We start from the raw sequence: 19,907 nt of genomic DNA, 5'->3' as shown, positions 1-19,907 counted from the left end.
ATGTGCATTAAAAATGACCAAAAACTTTAGAAAACACATTTGGATGTACAACTATATATTTTTTAAAGTGAATTTATATGTATTTCCTACCTAAAATGAACTCCTAACATGTGCTCATGTCTCCTTCACGTCCTTGTTGCCAAAAATGTTGTATATGTTATAAGCCAATATTAAAATGGTTTACTTTTTTGTCTAAAGTTTAACTTCAAGTGAGCGTTAGATGATTGCAAAGAAAATCAAATGTAAAAATAGAGAAAATTAGCATACACAATGCAAAATTTAGTGGACTGAAACCAAAAAATCTCTAATCTTGTCTCATAGCAATATTGTACCAATATATTGTGCAACCCTTTTTAAAAAAAAAAAAAAAAAAAAAAAAAAATTATTCATGTTTGTGTGATGTCATTCTCCCCCACATTTTAGAGATTTACACTTCCACACGTGTTTACAAGCTGGAATTCCAACTTCACTGCACAATCTGTTGCAGTTAATCTAGTATTCCCTTCCAAACATAACCATTCACACACTTGATACAAAATGTATTGACATTCACACATCCCATAGTGCAATTCGGACAATTCTGAATAAAAAACGCTTTACCTCAGTAATAGACTCCTCAAACTACCCACAAAAAGAGGGTACACAAAGTGTACTCTCTTTCTCGCTCTTTGTACGTAGAGTTCCGAGCAGCTTTTAAATCTGCCCAATGCATATCTCTCAATTAACAAAGGCTGCAGAAAAAGTCCCATTATTGGTGGCCCTCATTGCATTCCCTTTGTTATTTATTGCTTCCTTTTCTCCCGCACCCCTAATCATACTCTTGGCTCTAATGTTGTGGATTAGCCAGGCCTATTTACCCCCTCTCCACAGAACTCAACATTACCTCGCTCTCTCTTTCACCCCACTCCCATCCTCCAGCCGAAGCTCAACCCACATGATCATGTAATCATGCGTACCTATGCAGCTAGAATACTAAACACCATGCTGAAGCCCTGCAGAGAGCTTCTGAGGCAAGATGCGCATTTGTGTTTTGACTGTAGCTGCATGATTCTAGCAGAAAAATAACTGCACTTAGCAGTTGCCGCTGAATTAACTGGTGACAAATTGCTGAGCTGCGGTGCTCTCTTACTCAAAGGTATACTCTTAAGAAGAGATTGACATTAATTATTCAGATGTAGACTTAAAACGGAATGTTTGCCAGAAAAAAAAAAAAAAAAAAAAAAAAAGAAACATGATGACTCGCTAAAAGAGAAGCAGAGCAATTGGGTACAGTAGATCTACAGTGGAACGGGCCTCCAAATTGTCGAGTTTCAAATAAATTAATATTTGTGTGCCTTATGCTTTGACAAGCATTCCTGGTCATCGTTTTACTTGTTTCCACAAACACTTCTGTTTCTTAAAAATGGTTTTCTTTTGAGATAGAGAAGCTTAAGTCATAATACTGTGATTCTTATGAGAATAACCTCTGCTAGTTTATGCATTTGTTTTGTTAACGTGTCAGATTTGCTCGTAGCACTGCTTTACTAGAAAAGGCTTACATTCACACATGGCTTGGAAACTTTATAAACTGAAGACTTCCTGATTAGGGAATTACACCTGCTCCTCTGCCACACCTTGATATTTCCTCATATTTTAGAACTTCAAGACTTTCAAAGGTTGTAGAAGTGGAAGAAAGAGAAGCAAAGCACAGGATGTGCACAAAGGCCAGGTCAGTGTGCAGCAAGACAGTCTCTCGAATGAGAAGTCCCAGAAGTGGTGTGCCGCTTCCAAAACCATGGCCCACATATCTCGTAGCTGGGAAAGGCAAAGACCTTTATGCATCCCCACAGAACTCCTTGTAAAAATACTCAGGAAGAAATACAACGAAACTCAGTTATCCAAACTAAACAAAAAGTGTGTCATAACCTAGATGTGTCAGGTCTCGCAATATACAAGGCTTATTATTCACATGAGAGCCATTGTCCCGAACTCTGTGTCAGTGGGAGAAGTCTAGCGTGCTTGAAGATAATGGTAAGACCCATGTAAGGTCAAACTATGGAAACTGTAATGAAGGCTGGCAACAAATTTACTTTAAGGCAAGTCAGTTCACTCTGTGGCCAACTTGGCCCTGGGGCATCTAGAGGCAACAGTACAGCTTCTACAGCTTGAACAGAGAAACACTGAAACATCCAAAACAGTTTGTCAAGATTAAAATTCGATAAAGTAACTATTTGCAAAATATAGCAAAATCATATGTTTTTCTAAATAATAAATGTGACGGGCAGGGCAGGGCCGAGAGACATTGGTTGGTGGAGCGACTGCTAATGAAACTAATAACTTTTTACAAGTAGCCTGTTAAAATCATTCAGATATCGTAAGCTGTTGTGATATGCATATCGCGATATGTACATTTGCAATATTTTGATACATTGTGCAGCCCTAGATATACGGATTCTTAAAGCGTTTATTGAAATGCCATTTCTCTCTCATTAAAAAAATGGACTAAGGAATGCCTTGACACAAACAGTACTGGGGCAGGGCCTAGACAGAGCTTTACTATAGGTTCGGTAAATCTGGAGCATCTTCAAAACAGACCGTCATGTCAAGTGCAGGCTATTGCTGTGTTTAAGTAATGTCGGAAAGGTATTTGCGAGCTGAACACAAACAAATGGCACCATAATATCATAATTACGAGTAGGATTTTATTTGCGTTTCAAATTTCCGAGTTTGGGTGCGAGTTGGTGAGAAAACTAGCGGGTGCAACATCTGCGGTTCCCTTTCAAAGTTGAAGCCAATAATCATTGGCTGACAGCACTCTATGACATCACACGTGGAGCGCCTGTGAGTATAAAAGGCAGAGTTACCATCATCAGCTGTTTTGTCTTCAGGAGCCGCTTGTTTGTATGAGTGTAAGCTAAGAGTCTGTTGGAATGTGCATTCATGGTATGAAGCTCCTTTCTTGCTTGATTTTCTCCTGAGGGATAAAAATCTAGCATTTGCACGGAGCGCTTTCAGCTCTTGAGGGAGTAGGGGATACTCATGGCGATGCATTTACAGTAAGAGGCTCTGTTATTACTCAATTCTCACTTCTCAGTGTGTTTGGCTCTCGAGGGAGCTTAATGCTTTCTTTGTGATGTATTCGCTGTGGGAAGCTGCACCCATGCTTGATTTTCTCTTGAGTGATGAGAGTCAAGCGTCTGTACCTCATGGTTTGGGTCCTATGGCCGAGACTGCTGGGTGGAATATTCTGACAGGAGTTTTTCCCTTTTGGGATACTATTGCTGTTGCTTTCATGTCGGTACAGGAAACTGCTCTGTGGCCGCTTTGTACCTCACTGATTAATTTGACATGTCTAATTCTGAGGAACTAGATGCAAAGAGTCTGGTGTTACTAATAATCTCCCCCCCCCCCACCTCCGTTAAGCTCCCGAGGAAACATAGGTGGGCAGAATAGAGGCAGATGCCAGAATGCACGACCAGTGCATTGGTCATTCTATGGTTCCTATAGTTGCCACAAACGGGCATCTGTAATAAAAAAAAGGGAAATCTTACTCCTCAATTGTTTGATCTCACACTCTGACCTCTTCTGTCTGCTGGCCGGTCGTAGAGAACTTTATAGAGCTGGGCTCTCAGTCACCAACTTTCAGGAGATATATCCCTCTCTGGGGGTCCGTTAATGCAGGGTGAGCAAAGTTATGTAGGGCAGTATAGTTTTCCTCTACCTCGTTTACCTCCCTCCCCAACCTATGATTGGGTTTTGAAGTAGGGATGTATGCTCCCCTTTGAATGGGTACTTTGATGGGTGCTCTACTGCTCTACTGGTTCGACGATGCTAATAAGTTGAGGGAGTTCACCTGTGAGGCGTCCCTCCTTGTCAGACACATACTATGGTCTAGTGCTAAAAGAAAAAGATGAAGCGCTAGCTATAGCAGATCTCATGTATTGTGCCTTGACATAAGGCAGGCTATGAGTTGCTCTCCCCTAGTTACAAGGGGGGCTTTAAGTAGCTCCTAGGCTCCCCAGTGTCTTCCATGGGGTTTATAGCCTGGGTGATGAGTTATTGGGCAAACTGCATTATTTCTTGCTCTCGTTTTCCTTTCTTTCCTGAGTAAGGGTATATGCTCCCCCTAGAATGAGTAGAAATTACTGAAGAGGTGCTAATTTCTGATGTTTTTAGCACCTTGCACCCTAAGAGCCTTGTCAAATTCTGGTGAGATATGCCTGACATATAGCTGAGGCTAAGTTGGGTATTTTCCCCTTAGGCCATATAGGGCTGAGGCCTATCCCGTAAGGGAGGGAGGAAGATGTAACACCCGGGACTTCCCTTGCTGTAGAGCATAGAAGCTTGGGGATCTTTCCTAGTAAATTGGCTTAGGGAGTAGTGCCACTATATGAGTCACATGGGATGTGCCCATGAGGTTAGAACGCTTCTGACTCCAACTGGGTAGTCCGTAGAGTCATTTTATGCTATGCCCACTATGTTTGTGCATATTGAGCCAGGCATTCCCTCAGCGTGGCATATGGGTATTGGTTCTCCATAGTGTCAATACCAAGACGCAGCATTGAAGTTCCATGTCGAAAGGGAACGTCTCAGGTTGCGTATGCAACCTGTTTCCTTGAGAAGGGGAGCGATGCTGCATCTAGTTGCCATACCTTGGGCCTGCCTGTGCATCTCCTTCAGACAAAAGAGTTGATGGCTTGTAACTTAGGGGCCCTTTTATACTCAAGGGTGCTCCGCATTTGACGTCATGGACTGCCGTATGGCAATTATTATTGGCTTTTGTGTACACGTGCCTCAGACACTGGTCACGCTGATGGCATTGCCCATAGTGTCAATACCAAGACACAGCGTCTCGTTACCCTTCTCAAGGAACCAGGTTTCATAAGCTACCAGAGACGTTTACAGTAAATTTGCAAAATGTATGAAATTATATATTTTTGAATTTACAATAAAACCACACATGATGTCACCTGTCTAAGAAGAGCTGTCTAACAATGATATAGCAAAAAAAAAAAAAAAAAACATGACTCACCAAATCCTGTTGCTCTAATCTGGCCCTGGAGATCCACTGCCCTGCAGAGTATAGCTCCAACCTTAATCAAAGACACCTGCAGAATCTAATCAAGAGTTAGATCTAATCTAGAAAATTACAGGTAGCTGACTTTGTTCAGGGTTTGAGCTAAAAAGTGTAGTCGCTCTCCAGATCCTTGCTGTAAACTAATAGATTCAGTCTAAAGATTTTATCTAAAACACTACTGGCCAACACTGAGCGATATATAACTTAGTACAAGATAGTAAACAAGTAAACAAACTATCAATAAGGCAATTGTCTCTTTTAACTGACAGGTGGGACTCCTACTGCTGCCGTGTTCAGTGTTATAATTGTTCACTTTAATTTTTCTACAGGTGGTGGATTTCCTCCTCTCTTCTGGCAATCACAAGCTGGGGTGAAAGGTCAACTGCCAGTCATGGTAAATCTCTAGCCTGATCAACTCAGTGACCACAGCAAGGTGAAGATTCCCAATATCTGGTTTGATTATTAACTCCACTGCGCTGAAGGGAACTATATACAGCCACAGGGTACAATTATATTGGATTGGGGGTGAGCGCTGCAGATGCGAACCTTTGTGATGGATGTGGAGGGTGAATGAAGTTCGTCATTGACTGATAAAAGCTAATAAACATCAACACAGCAGTTAGAGGGAAAGACATTAGCCATACGGTTACAAAACATTCATTACTCTGTGATTGAGGGAAAATCAGGAGCTCGGTTTCATAATGAGATTAGCGAGAGACTGTTAACCTTTAAAGTGTCTTATATTATACAATACAATGCTTTCCTATATATTTAAAATGTCTGTGTATGATATGCAATCATTTCCCTTAATGATCATATCCATTATCCCCTGGTGTGCCCACCAGTGAACCCTCAGAGATCTGAGATGAAAATAGATGCAAGCTTGCACAAAAAATAAAACACTTCACATCAATACAAGAAAAAACTTCTTTGTAATCCACTGTGGCGAAAAAAGCTGGATGTGTTTATTCTGAGTGTTTGATGTTAAACCATAAGACATGTCGTTTTGTTTTGCAGAGGCGGTGGCGCTCATGGGATATGGCAGCTGCAGTGCCAGAGGCCTCTCCCCAGAACAGCATGCATCTTGTGCGTAAAGCTTACCAGAACATTACTTGAAACATCCATGCAAGGAAAAGAGTGCGTTCAATATCCATAACTTTATTCAAAGGCATGAGCTTATAAGCAGTGTTTGGAAAGCTAATTATTTGAAGGTAGAAGGTTCACAGATCATAAGGATTGATATGAAACCAATTCAAAAGCAACCACCTAGCCAATTTTTCTGCATCCAAAGCAGGATGTTTACTAAATCACTGAACATTTTAATATCTTAGTGTTTCTTCAACCTTTATGATACCAGATTTCAATTTTTTTTTTCATCTTTATATGAAGGTTACATTTAAACTTTTCTTTTTTTTTTTACTCTTCTTATTTTTTTGCTACTTCCTTGTACAAATTCCTTGTACTGAAATGTATAAATGTTATTGTTTTTCCCTTGTCCCAGAGCATAAGTCTTAAAGTATCATAAAAACATTTATTATTTTACAAAACTTGAAACATGATGTGTGAAGTAAACAAAGAAAAATCAAGGTAAATATCACAGAACAGAATGTTTTATTGTGCACCTTTTCTACATTTTGCAAAAGTGTGAAAATATTATTTAATTTAACCCAATTGAATAATTAATACATTGTGAATTGTCATATTTCGTTTTGGCCATTCATTTACATGACAACAGCCGGGGGGCCTGAAAACACAGAGTTTTAAAAAAGGGTTTCAAAGTGCAAGTTTTTGAAAATGATACCGTTATCATCGAGTAAACAACAAAAATGCGGAACTGTGAAAACGGTGACAGCATACTTGCGTAATAGTCTATAGGTTTAGCTTTAGTCTGACAACTAAGGAAAATCCCAAATTCAGTATCTCAGAAAATTAGAATATTACTTAAGACCAATACAAAGAAAGGATTTTTAGAATTCTTGGCCAACTGAAAAGTATGAACATGAAAAGTATGAGCATGTACAGCACTCAATACTTAGTTGGGGCTCCTTTTGCCTGAATTACTGCAGCAAAGCGGCGTGGCATGGAGTCGATCAGTCTGTGGCACTGCTCAGGTGTTATAAGAGCCCAGGTTGCTCTGATAGTGGCCTTCAGCTCTTCTGCATTGTTGGGTCTGGCATATCGCATCTTCCTCTTCACAATACCCCATAGATTTTCTATGGGGTTAAGGTCAGGCGAGTTTGCTGGCCAATTAAGAACAGGGATACCATGGTTCTTAAACCAGGTACTGGTAGCTTTGGCACTGTGTGCAGGTGCCAAGTCCTGTTGGAAAATGAAATCTGCATCTCCATAAAGTTGGTCAGCAGCAGGAAGCATGAAGTGCTCTAAAACTTCCTGGTATACGGCTGCGTTGACCTTGGACCTCAGAAAACACAGTGGACCAACACCAGCAGATGACATGGCACCCCAAACCATCACTGAATGTGGAAACTTTACACTGGACCTCAAGCAACGTGGATTGTGTGCCTCTCCTCTCTTCCTCCAGACTCTGGGACCCTGAAATGCAATTTACTTTCATCAGAGAACATAACTTTGGACCACTCAGCAGCAGTCCAGTCCTTTTTGTCTTTAGCCCAGGCGAGACGCTTCTGACGCTGTCTCTTGTTCAAGAGTGGCTTGACACAAGGAATGCGACAGCTGAAACCCATGTCTTGCATACGTCTGTGCGTAGTGGTTCTTGAAGCACTGACTCCAGCTGCAGTCCACTCTTTATGAGTCTCCCCCACATTTTTGAATGGGTTTTGTTTCACAATCCTCTCCAGGGTGCGTTTATCCCTATTGCTTGTACACTTTTTTTCTACCACATCTTTTCCTTCCCTTCGCCTCTCTATTAATGTGCTTGGACACAGAGCTCTGTGAACAGCCAGCCTCTTTTGCAATGACCTTTTGTGTCTTGCCCTCCTTGTGCAAGGTGTCAATGGTCATCTTTTGGACAACTGTCAAGTCAGCAGTCTTCCCCATGATTGTGTAGCCTACAGAACTAGACTGAGAGACCATTTAAAGGCATTTGCAGGTGTTTTGAGTTAATTAGCTGATCAGAGTGTGGCACCAGGTGTCTTCAATGTTGAACCTTTTTACAATATTCTAATTTTCTGAGATACTGAATTTGGGATTTAGTTGTCAGTTATAATCATCAAAATTAAAAGAAATAAACATTTGAAATATATCAGTCTGTGTGTAATGAATTAATATAATATACGAGTTTCACTTTTTGAATGGAATTAGTAAAATAAATCAACATTTTGATGATATTCTAATTATATGACCAGCACCTGTATGTGCGCAGGCGTGTAGTCTTTCTTTACAAAGTGACATCGCCATCTACTGACCTGGCATGCATAATACAGCGTTTTTAGTCGTTTTTGCAGATCCATGTGAACGGGGATCGTTTTGACAGCTGTTGTCATCTATATAAAGAAAAAAACCTTTCCCTTTTTTGCATCGTTGTCATGTAAGCATACCCTGTATAGCACGCTTGCACTCTGTGATCACACACACCTGCACCTTATCATCTGCTCGTTTGGATTGCCATTTAAGGAGCACTCAGTCACACAGTCACTGTCTGGTCTTGTTTGTGTTAGTTTTGAAGTATTACGGACTCACTTTCTCATTTATGTTTCGTTCCAGAAGGATTTACCTGTGTTTGCTTCTCTTGTATTGTTTTATCTCCTGGACTATCAAAGCTTTAACTCTTACCTGAAGTCTCATTCCCGTCTCAGTTATCCTGCTTCTTGTGTTAATTCCTAGAAGAAGAAGTAATCCTTTGTTTTGTGGACGTTTGAAGTACTTACCTGTTTACTTGTCTATATGCTCATACGAACTGTTCCTCCAGAGTATCTCTACATTCATGCTTAAGTTTGCAAGACTGTGTGTACTGCCTATATATGTACCTGCATACTCCCCTTGCAATCCTCACCAGCATTGTCATCCAGTTTTGCAATAAACTCCCTCTCCTGGGTTCATCTCCAATTCCTGTAGTGGTGTGTCGTTACATGCATTTATAATATTTAAAATGATTATCATTCATGTGAGATGTGGTGCTAATTTATAAGGGGTTCAAGCTCATAGTGCTCTAAGGGCCTGCCAAAATGTTTAAAATGGGAAGAGCCACATTTACTAAAATGGCTATAACTCGTGAACCAAATGAGATATTTTCACCCAACTCGGCACACATACGTAAGAGCTCACTCTGTGGTTGTGTGACAAAGGGCATGGCGACTGGCCACTTGGTAGTGCTATAACATGGAAAAAAAATTAAAAATGGTTATAACAATGCTAAGTCTGATTGACTTGAAAATTGGCATGCAGTGCCTTTGTCCAAGGTGCCAAAATTGCCTTTGTGGACATTCACGAATCTCAAAAAACGCGGCCGACAGCAGCCTATGAAGTTTGAGCAGCTATCAGACAAGGTTAATGTAGGCCAATTGGAACGTCCTAGAGGCCTAGAGGCCTGTGAGAAATTTGAAATAAATCAGCCACCGGAGGGGGTCAATCACCGCCGCTGTCAATTGAATTGAATCGTTCGTTAAATATTAGAGATTATTTCAAAAACCAACTTTGGTGAACTACCCAGACAGCAACATAGTGTTGGCCCAGATCTGGCCCACATCTGGTACATTTGGATTCAACGCGGGCAAGATGTGGGCCGGACCTGGGCCAACATTATGTTGCTGTCTGGGTAGTTCTAGGTTTTTCACTCAACCCTGATAAAACCACTGAGGCACAATTCTCAGGACTCAATAATTATTAAAAAAAAAAAAAAAAGTTGAACTTTAACCTTTGGATAGCTATAGCAAGGTCATTTAGAAAATAGGTGCAGCCAAGTCCAACCAAAAGCCTATTATTCAAAGGGTGCTTCCTAATATCCCTCCTTGTTTCCTCGCTCCTCCGTCCTCCACCCTATGACCCGGAAACCGATCGAGCTCAGCCATCTTGTAGGACATCTCAATTCTCTAATTGCACCGCAAGGAGGTGAGAAACGAGGAGTGAGGAAGCTTCCTGAGGAGTCATGAGCGAGGATACACAGGTATACGCACATATACATTCTCCTCCCCCTTCACATCTGTCACAATAATTTAAATGTATTCTTTACTTTTGCAGTTTAAATAAACTTTACATCTCAAATATTTCAATGGGACATCTTGCATTATTAATATTTATGATTTTTTTTAAAATAATCAAACTTTAACAACATGAGGGCAGATCCCTCGAGTGCAGCTGATGACGCTTTGAAGTGACGCTCGAGTGATCAAGAACATTCCAAAATACAAATTACATTTCCTTTGATTCCTCCATCCTCGTTTTCTTTCCTTGCATCCTCCCCTCACATCCTACGGGGGTGGGGCTGAGTCGCGAGGAAAGGAAACGAGGATGCACAAATAAGAAATGAGGAGCACCCTAAATGTAAACTCAGAACTTTACATCATTAGGTGAGCACATGCAGCACATGATTCTAAAGAAGCATGCAAACTTTTATGAAGATCGGCGCATAGGTGGGACTATAACTGTTAAAAGGGTGAAAAAATTCTGTATTTCTATGACAAATCCAATGAAATGACTGAAAATGGCCCTCTTCTTGCTTGATTTGCGTAGAATAGAACTTCATGAAATTGGGTGTGCACATGCGTCACGTGATTCTAAAGAAGCATGGAAACTTTTATGGACATCAGGCCATAGCTGGCGCTTTAACTGTTACAAAGGTGATAAAAGCTTTAAAAAACATGTATTTCCTTAGTAAACTGCCTGTATTTGCTGTAAATGGTCTTATCCATCTATGATCTAAGTTATTACATGCTTGCTAAATAAACATTATACCTTTTTAAACATATGCTGAAAGGCCTTAAAGCACTTGAATCCCAGTAATCGCTGCTCGCAGCTATATTTATTTTTATTATTTTTTGTTGTTGTTGTTGCTGTTGTTCCAAGAATTCTCATGTGATGTATGTACATACCCTGTTGGACATTGTAGTAGACCATTTAATCTGAGAGTGTGAATAGTGTGTTAGAGTAAAAATCCACAGGGCCAAAAGTGCCCATAGTAAAAGATATGCCCAACTTTGTCAAACAGGACTCCCTCATGCTCACAGTTGTTTTAAAATATATAAACTTGAGGGTTGGCTTCCAGAGTATATTTCTTATCTTTCATAGTGTTTCTCCAAGTGTGGTAGAGAGTTTTAATGAAACCCAAACAAAGGCTACGGTTGAGAGATTTGTTTTCATAGCCTGACCTCATTTAGCTTTCTTGCAGGCAGACCAAGCTTGCAAGTTAATCATAAATCATTTTTGTTTTGTTTGTCAGGAAAAAATATACATCTAACGGATAAGCATCCGCATTGTGTTTTTGACCGAATAGGCTCAGGATTTAAATTTTTTCAAGACATATCCTTGGGCAAATCTGAAAACGTTAAAATCTGTGCCAAGATTTTGGCAAGCACGAGCATACAAACAAAAATATGCGATATCATCTAAATAAAAAAGGGAAAATCTTTATTCCCCACATTTAAACCACGAATGGTGGAACCTCTAGCAAAAAAAAGTCATCAACTTTGTGTGACCAAGTGCTCCATCATTGAACCGTTGCTCAGAAAGGATCATCTACAGGGATAATGTGGTCAATAAATCAATGCAAGCAATCTTTAAAATACTCCTACAGCCTGGTGACATCTCAATAATCAAACCTGTTCAATCACTTCCGTTGTTTAGTTAACACTAATCACATTTTGCTATGTTCTTGTAGGCAAAGCTAAAGGATTTTGCTGTTACACATTCTCTTGAACAATCCTAGTAGTTGAAAACATTGCTTCATGCATTAAAGGATTAGTTCACTTCAGAATAAAAATTTCCTGATAATTTACTCACCCTCATGTCATTTAAGATGTTTATGTCTTTCTTTTTTCAGTCAAAAAAAAATTTAAGTTTTTGAGGAAAACATTCCAGGATTTTCTCCATATAGTGGACTTGGGGTTCAACGGGTTGAAGGTCCAAATGTCAGTTTCAGTGCAGCTTCAAAGAGCTCTACACGATCCCAGACGAGGAATAAGAGTCTTATCTAGAGAAACCATCGCTCATTTTCTAAAAAAAAATAAAAAATTATATACTTTTTAACCACAAATGCTCACCTTGCACTGCTCTGTGATGCGCCACGCATTGCGTTATCATGATAGAAAGGTCACGTGTGACGTAGGCGGAAGTACAGAGCAAGTGTTTACAAAGTGAATGCACAAAACGTCCGCCTACGTCACGCGTGACCTTTTCAACGTGATTACGTAATGCGCGGCACATCGCAGAGCAGTGCAAGATGAGCATTTGTGGTTAAAAAGTATATAATTTTTTATTTTTTTTTAGAAAATGAGCGATGGTTTCTCTAGATAAGACTCTTATTCCTTGTCTGGGATCGTGTAGAGCTCTTTGAAGCTGCACTGAAACTGACATTTGGACCTTCAACCCGTTGAACCCCAGTGAAGTCCACTATATGGAGAAAAATCCTGGAATGTTTTCCTCAAAAACCTTAATTTCTTTTCGACTGAAGAAAGAAAGACATGAAAATCTTGGATGACATGGGGGTGAGTAAATTATCAGGAAATTTGAATTCTGAAGTGAACTAATCCTTTAATGCTGCCACTGTGAGAAAGAAGTACTTTATAGCATAGTTTTTTTTAAAAGAGTACTTATTACGAAAATAATAAAAATATAGTTTAAAAGAATAAACTTAAGTACCAACTGAACATAATCTTTTCAGACATTTGGTTTTTTGCAATTAAATTAAAATGTATTAAGTTCAGTCAGCATGAAATGAAAATTCCCCCTCTGTATTTTCAAAAGGCATGTTATAGATCTTATTGTGAACAATTCATTTATATTGTAATGTGATAATCTGTCAGACTTGGATGTACGTCATAATGCAGAATAATAATAAAAAAGAGTTTTTTTCACATAAGCAGGGCTTCAGTGCATCTTTATCTGAAATTTCATAACTGCATCTATTGTCTTTGGAAAAAAATAGTTAAAGTGTACCATCGAATATACTGACAAGCATTTATGATACCAAAAAAATATATGCTTTAATGTAATTTCTATTGAAACCTGTAAGTAATTGTAGTACAGTTCGTAGATACGGGAAGAAGGAGGCGGGAACCGGCGAACGTTCACAAACGTTAATATATAAAATAAGCAAATACAAAACGAAAGTCACGGACGTCTACCGGCCACACAAACATAATAAAACATAACATAAAATTCAGGCCTGGTCCTCTCTTGTCCTTCACTGTCGTCGCTCCTCCTTTTATGCTTCCGGAGCTCACCGGCCTCGCGCCATTCCCTCGCGGCTCTCGCCCCGCCCTGCTCGTCACAGTAATGTTTTTAAATATATTTGTAATTACAAATTTGTAATGATGAAGTTGCAATTTAGTGCATTTAAATTACATTCATTTTAAATGTAAAACTGAATAACACACTTCAGTTCAAATTATGTGTAGTATGGTAGTCAACACATCAAAATAAGTGTACTTTAAAGAAGAACAAAATATTTTTAAAACAATGATTTAGTATACTTTAAGGTAAAACTTTTAATTTGAAATGATTACAAAGTGTACTTTTTAAAAGTGTACTTAGTCATGAACGTGTTTTATGGAATTCAGCTTTTGTTACCGCTTACAGTAGTTCACCAAAAACCCATGAGGCATTTTGAATGGAGAGAGAGTGGAAATGGATCTGTAATTGTATTATATAGGCAAGTTGAGCTGCTGTATTATTGATGTTCAGTGCTAAAGCTGAGGAAAACCTTCTATAAAATACATGGAAAAGATAAACATCCAAATGTAGCTTTAAAAAGTGGTTGCTGAAAAGCATTTAGCGAGTATGAAATTGTAAAATTCCAACATTTCTGTAATTTATCATACTCAGATATTTATTTATTATTCACTTGGTAGTCCAAAAATAAAAACATTTACATGTTGCCCTCCTTTACAAAAAAAGATAAACATGCTCCAGTGCTATAAGTATATGAAAGTAAATTATTGCAAGGTGTTGCCTGTAATCGTGGGTCTCGCTAGAGGAGATATTAAAAAAAAAAAAAAAAAGAAAAAAAAATTATATCTAAGCTGTGCACAGCTCAATAGTCTGCAGGGGCAGCCGAGGAGCAATGAATGTGCTTTACACAATGCACACACCTCTGAGGCTGCGGTGGAATGTTTAGACTTCATCGCCCTCATCTATTTATTTATTTTTCTCTCTTCTGCAATTTTTTCTTCAGCCCGCACCGCTCACCCCCTTTGGCGCTTGGCATCAGCTCTGTCACAAATTTGAGAGAGGCCTTGTCTATCTGGTGGTCTGGCTGCTTTGTCAAATAATCAGCCCTCTGGGATTGCGCAGGATCTCAAAGAAAGGGCTTTGGGGCCTCTGGGATTTCTCACCCCAGGTCTCGCCTCCATCCCTTCAGTCTTTAAAGGTCTCCCCTCTCTTTTTCTACCACCTCAGCCATTTCCCTCTCAAGGATATCCTTGTTCCTCATGTCCCCACAGGGCTGCTCTTGTTATATCCATTACCCTTTTATTCACTCTACCTACCAGGAGCAACCCACCCACATTATTCCCATCTTAACCACTCATTTTCTGCTGTCCTTTCCTGCAGGCCAGTCTTGTGCTTTTTGGAAAGGATTTGTTTCCTAAACGATGTTATCGGGAGCGCCTGCAGGATTTCATCTGAAGGTACGCACAGAGGAGAATTTTATTTTTATTTATTTATTTTTTACAAAAACAAGACTAAAAAGTTCAAAAATGTAATATATGCTTTTGTTAAAAATTCAACTCTGAGAGAAGTTTTCTTGTAATTCGTGTAACTATTACGCACTTCTATAAGACTTGAGGCTCTTCTGACTAAACGATCAGTAAGAGCAACGAAGGTGTCTTTTTTATCGCTTAGTCTCATAAGAAAACAACTGAAAAAGTGCTGGTGGGCACAAACATGCTTTCACTGTAAATGTCTGCTTATTTACATGACACAGCAGTGGCAATTTTCTTAAAGTTCTCAAAAAATAGCCTTTTGTTTAAATTGTTTCTAGGTGAATATTCAGATTATCCAGCTCTGTTTGTTCTGTGTTCTTAAAGGCACAATATGTAATTTTCGCCACTAGAGGTCGCTTATTCAAAACAAATTCATAGCTTGATGACGCTGTGAATGAGCATAGAATCATGGGAGTTGACTCAGGCAGAAAGTATGTTTATGAGCTAATGTATTAAACTTTTACTGACGTTACGGTGATATGAAGCAGGACGGGTCGAGAGCCGTGGGAGCGGGACGAGGCCGCTGGAGCGAATGCTAGTGAGAGGTACCTGTGATGCACACCGATCTCGAGTTCAGCTGTGCTTTTATTATGCTTATGCTGCAGTCAGCCTCTTCCGCTCTTTTCATTGCGCATGTGAGGTAACACAGCGCTGTTTTACATGGTTCAAACAATCATACTAAGTACATTTGAGTGTGTTGAAAGTTATATTATAACGTAACTCTGTGCGTTCACTCGGTGGCTGCTATGAGAGACTTCTTGCAGTAATCTAGATCGATATTAGTCAAACTGGAAATCGAAGGTACCGCGCATATGACGTCATTGACAGGTGACGCAATGCTCCGTGTCCTGGATAAAATTGCTGATTTCTCTGGATTTAAACATTGTTGGAAATGATTGGGACAATGTAAGTGCAAGTCAACAAAATATATAACATTGTTCTAGTGGTTTTGGATATCTAAAAATCTTACATATTGTGCCTTTAAGTATCTCGTTAGGCCTACTGTCTGTTTTACTGACTAAGAAACCGTTTCGTTTGAATTAGTGAGAGAGCTGTCCAAACTAATGCAAATCGATTCATACCATTTTGCAAACCCATTTGGCCAATTCACAGAAAAGAAAGAACTGACTCAAAAGAATGAATAATTCACGAATGATTGGCATCACTGGTTCAGAAATATGGGACACACACATAACTACTTAAAAAAATTTGCAGGGAGAACATTTCTCAGGTCAGTTGTAGTGCTCATGGTACAGCTGCAGGCGCCACTGTGAGTTAATGTAGGATGCCTGTCATTTCATGATTGGGTATTAGGTTGTTATTTAGGTTCAGAATAAGTTGTTATTTAACCCTATTTGGACTAGTTTTCCCGCTATCTATCTATCTGTATAGATATTCTATCATGACAACTCTTTTAGCATGGTAATGGATATGACAATCATTGCTGTTGTTGTAGATTATTGTTGCTGCAGAGCAAGTATAGGGACTTGCTACTGCCAATACAAACACTGATATGCTGCCGTGAGCATGTAAGACATACTGCTTCAGCACAAATAGCATATATAAAATTGCATGTAGCAGATCTATGCAGGTGGAGCTGGGGAAGGTGTAGGGTATCAGAGGAACTCTGAAGCGCACTGCAAACTGCTATAGCATGGATATCAAAACTATCAGCCCTGCAGAGTTTAACTTCAAAACTAATTAAACACCTGATCCAGCTAATCAAGTCCTCCAGGCTTATTTGAAAACTACAGGTATGTGTGTTGACACAGGGTTGGAACTGAAACTATGTAGGACTGTGGTCCTCCAGGAACTGATGCTGCGTCCTAATTCGCATACTATCTGTCCTAAATAGTATTCGAAATTAGAATTAGAATCATAGTATGTTGAAATGAGTATTCCAAAGATACCCGTATGGTCTACTTTTTCCGGTTACAGTCAGATCTGTGCACACTCTAACGACTAATATTTCCCACAACCTATTTTGTATAACTACAAAAACAACTAAAAAGTGTTAAAAACTACAAACATGGCAAATGTGCAAAAACTATGGTTAATTAGGTTTAGATAAAGGGGTTTGAGTGATTAATAATCAGTATCCAACTTGACGAAAAGATATTTATTCAATGTTATCCACATTATATTTCATCTGTTACAGCATTGTGAACTTTTGTAATGATATGTTTGGTCATTAACTTTTAAATGCTTCATTATGCAAATTGCAAACACATGAGGAGAGTTCTCTGCATGAAAGACCCACAACTGCCAGATTAACGTGCTACTTCATTTCTCTTTGAAACGATAGGAAATTAAATTAAATTGAATGTGGAGGATTTTAACTGTGACAAGATGATTGACAGGGCAGTTTAAACGGTGACAGGATGCACGTAACTAAGCGACAGAGCTGTCTGTTAAAGACGCAGTTAGTATGTCCCAAAGCTTGCCTACTCTTCTGCTACACACAAGTACATACTTTCAGGGCATAGTATAAGTAGGCGAATTGGGACGCAGCATGAGTTTTGCACCCCTGTGCTATATAGTAAATGCTAACCAGCTATTTAAATGTTGAGCAGTGAGCTCATTTGGCTGCATAGAGTCAAATATATATTCAAGTCAATATATGTAAGGTTTTAAAAAATCATCCAGAGCTTATGACCTACCTTACCAGCCATATCAAAGTCCTATGTTAATAACTTTAACTTAAACGTTGTTTAGAACATGGAACCCATCTGAAACGTATAGGGATCTATTGTTATTGTTATCATGTGGGCACTACAGAAGGTCATGTGCTTTTGGATTTGCATATGGTATTATATACATAATTAAGGGAAATAATTTAATAGTATGGGGGTCTTAGGTGATGCTGCTACTAAAATGGCCATTTCGAGCAGTTTGTGACTCTCTGTATTGATTAATTTCATGTTTCACTTTTTAATGGGATGCCAGCAGGCAGTATTTGAACAACTAACTGTTATTTGACCCGGAATGTTAGCAAAAAGGTCTAAATCCATAATGAAGATGCACCAGGCAGTCAGAAGGATCGCGCACAGCAAGAGAATTAGCATTATGGTATTCAACAAAGGTCAAAATAAATGAGGGGATGCCCTGTGAAAATTCAATCTGCAATTACGGACATTCAAATCTCAAAGGATGCACAAGTTAGGAAGTTAGGTATTCACTTCATAATTTCTACAGAGCTTGTGAGAAAGAAAAAACAAACAAACAGATGTGTTCATTTTGGAAGGGATTAAAAAGTATGTCTGTGAACATCTATATGCCTGTCTGACTTTTCAGTGCTCGGTCCCTCTGCATGGTTAAGCAGATAACCTCTTATCGAGCACACTGAGGGACGGCCCTTCTGTCTGGCACCTCTGCATGAAGTGCTGGCTAGAAGATTACAGAGAGCCTAAATTGGCCCGCAAGCTTCAATCTCCCCATAAAGCCCAGCTAAAAAAATCGAAAAAATCGTCCTACCGACTTTAGGACCATGTGGACAAGAGTGAGTACGTGAAGAGCAAGGAGGAAAACCAGAGTGATGGATGCCTTGTCTTACAGAGGACGGATATTTGAGACACCCTGGAGGAGATGAGTGGTACTGCAGCAGAATTAGATGTTTGTCTGTTGCTATACATAGAAAAATGCTCACTGATGTGTCACTGATAAACCCATGGGGCTCACTCGTGTGATTGTGTATTTCTAACCTTATTTGAGGTCTATTTGTTATGCAAAAATATAGGATTTGTGTTGCTGAATTGACTTTTAACTGCAGCAAATGCTGTCTTGTTGTTTTCAGTGAAAATATCAAAACACCCTTTAAACAAGAACATTAGAAAGTATTAATTAGAAAGAGCTTTATTCGCCACTTAGGCCTACACAACAAATTTGATTTCTGTAGCAGAAGATTGCAGAGGCACAGCAGTAAGACAGTATAATAAAATAGCATATGTACACAAAGGCACAAATACAAGATAACATTTGCAGAAAGGGTATGTAGTATATATAAATATGGATTTACATAAGAATTAAAAGCACAGGCTGGGATGACCTTAAGTGGTTTAGAAAATAAATGGATAGATAGATAAAAGATGGATAAAAATTGAAGCATCTGATGTTGCCCAATGAATCATAGAACTAATAATGTTATATATAGTTAGCTAGTTTGTTAGTTAACCAGGGCAAAAAAAGTTAGTGGTTATAAAAAATGTATGGTAATACTTCATGATAAGGTTGTATTTGTTAACTACATTAGTTAATGAACTAATAAAAGAAATTCTAAAACATTTATTACATATTTATTACATATACATTTTTTTTTTTAAATAACAAAACAGCTGTAATTATTTAATTAATTAACACTAACAAATATGAATAAATACTGTAGCAAATTAATTGCTCATCATTAGTTGATTTTAGTTAACACATCAACTAAACTCAACTAATAGGACCTTATTGTAAAGTGTTACTAAATGTATTGTAATAAATAATAATAATGATAATAATAAATGCATTAATAAACTGATTCTGGACCAGCTCTGATGATTAGACTTCAAATCAAAACAACACTGTCAAATCACACATGATCTAAACCGCAGCTAACAACACACTGGGCTGTCAGAAAGGAAACTGGCCAGCAGGTGGCAGTGTTCAGGCACGTTGAAGCTCGACAAAGAGAGAGAGCTCATGACAGGCACAGAAGGAGAAGGAGGCGCTGTGGTTTGTTCATGCTGAGGGGGGAGATGGGAAAGTAGAGCACCCACATCAGGACGATCATTATATCTCCAGGCGTCTGGCGTGCAGAGAGATGTCCACCATAAATCAGACAGAGAAATAGGGCCAGCGCTCACCCAGACCCCCATGGGAGGATGAATTATTTTGCATTTTACATGAATGAGGTACAACTGTCTTTAAGCATTCTAATTGGATCACAGTGGTTTATTAGTTTATGAGTAAAGAGCATCAGGTAATTAAGCTTACTACTTAAAGGCATTCAATAACTAGTTAATTCCTCTGACAAA

General features: G+C 39.0%; 2 long non-coding RNA genes across 2 annotated transcripts in view; one reads left to right on the top strand and one right to left on the bottom strand.

Moving 5' to 3' along the window:
• LOC127504125 (uncharacterized) overlaps positions 1-8,261 on the top strand; it is a 44,153-nt gene extending 35,892 nt beyond the window's left edge. Inside the window, exons 2-3 of the long non-coding RNA XR_007927293.1 lie at positions 5,386-5,489; positions 6,074-8,261. This is a non-coding gene — a long non-coding RNA (uncharacterized LOC127504125). The remainder of the gene's footprint in view (positions 1-5,385; positions 5,490-6,073) is intronic.
• The window catches only part of LOC127504122 (uncharacterized), a 1,137,365-nt gene that overhangs the window by 506,606 nt on the left and 610,852 nt on the right, over positions 1-19,907 (bottom strand). The gene's annotated exons all lie outside the window — the stretch shown is intronic.

Source organism: Ctenopharyngodon idella, chromosome 21 (assembly GCF_019924925.1).
Source record: "Ctenopharyngodon idella isolate HZGC_01 chromosome 21, HZGC01, whole genome shotgun sequence".
Lineage (NCBI taxonomy): Eukaryota > Metazoa > Chordata > Actinopteri > Cypriniformes > Xenocyprididae > Ctenopharyngodon > Ctenopharyngodon idella.
Note: the sequence above shows the minus strand (reverse complement) of the source record. Positions and strands in the feature narration are given on the sequence as shown.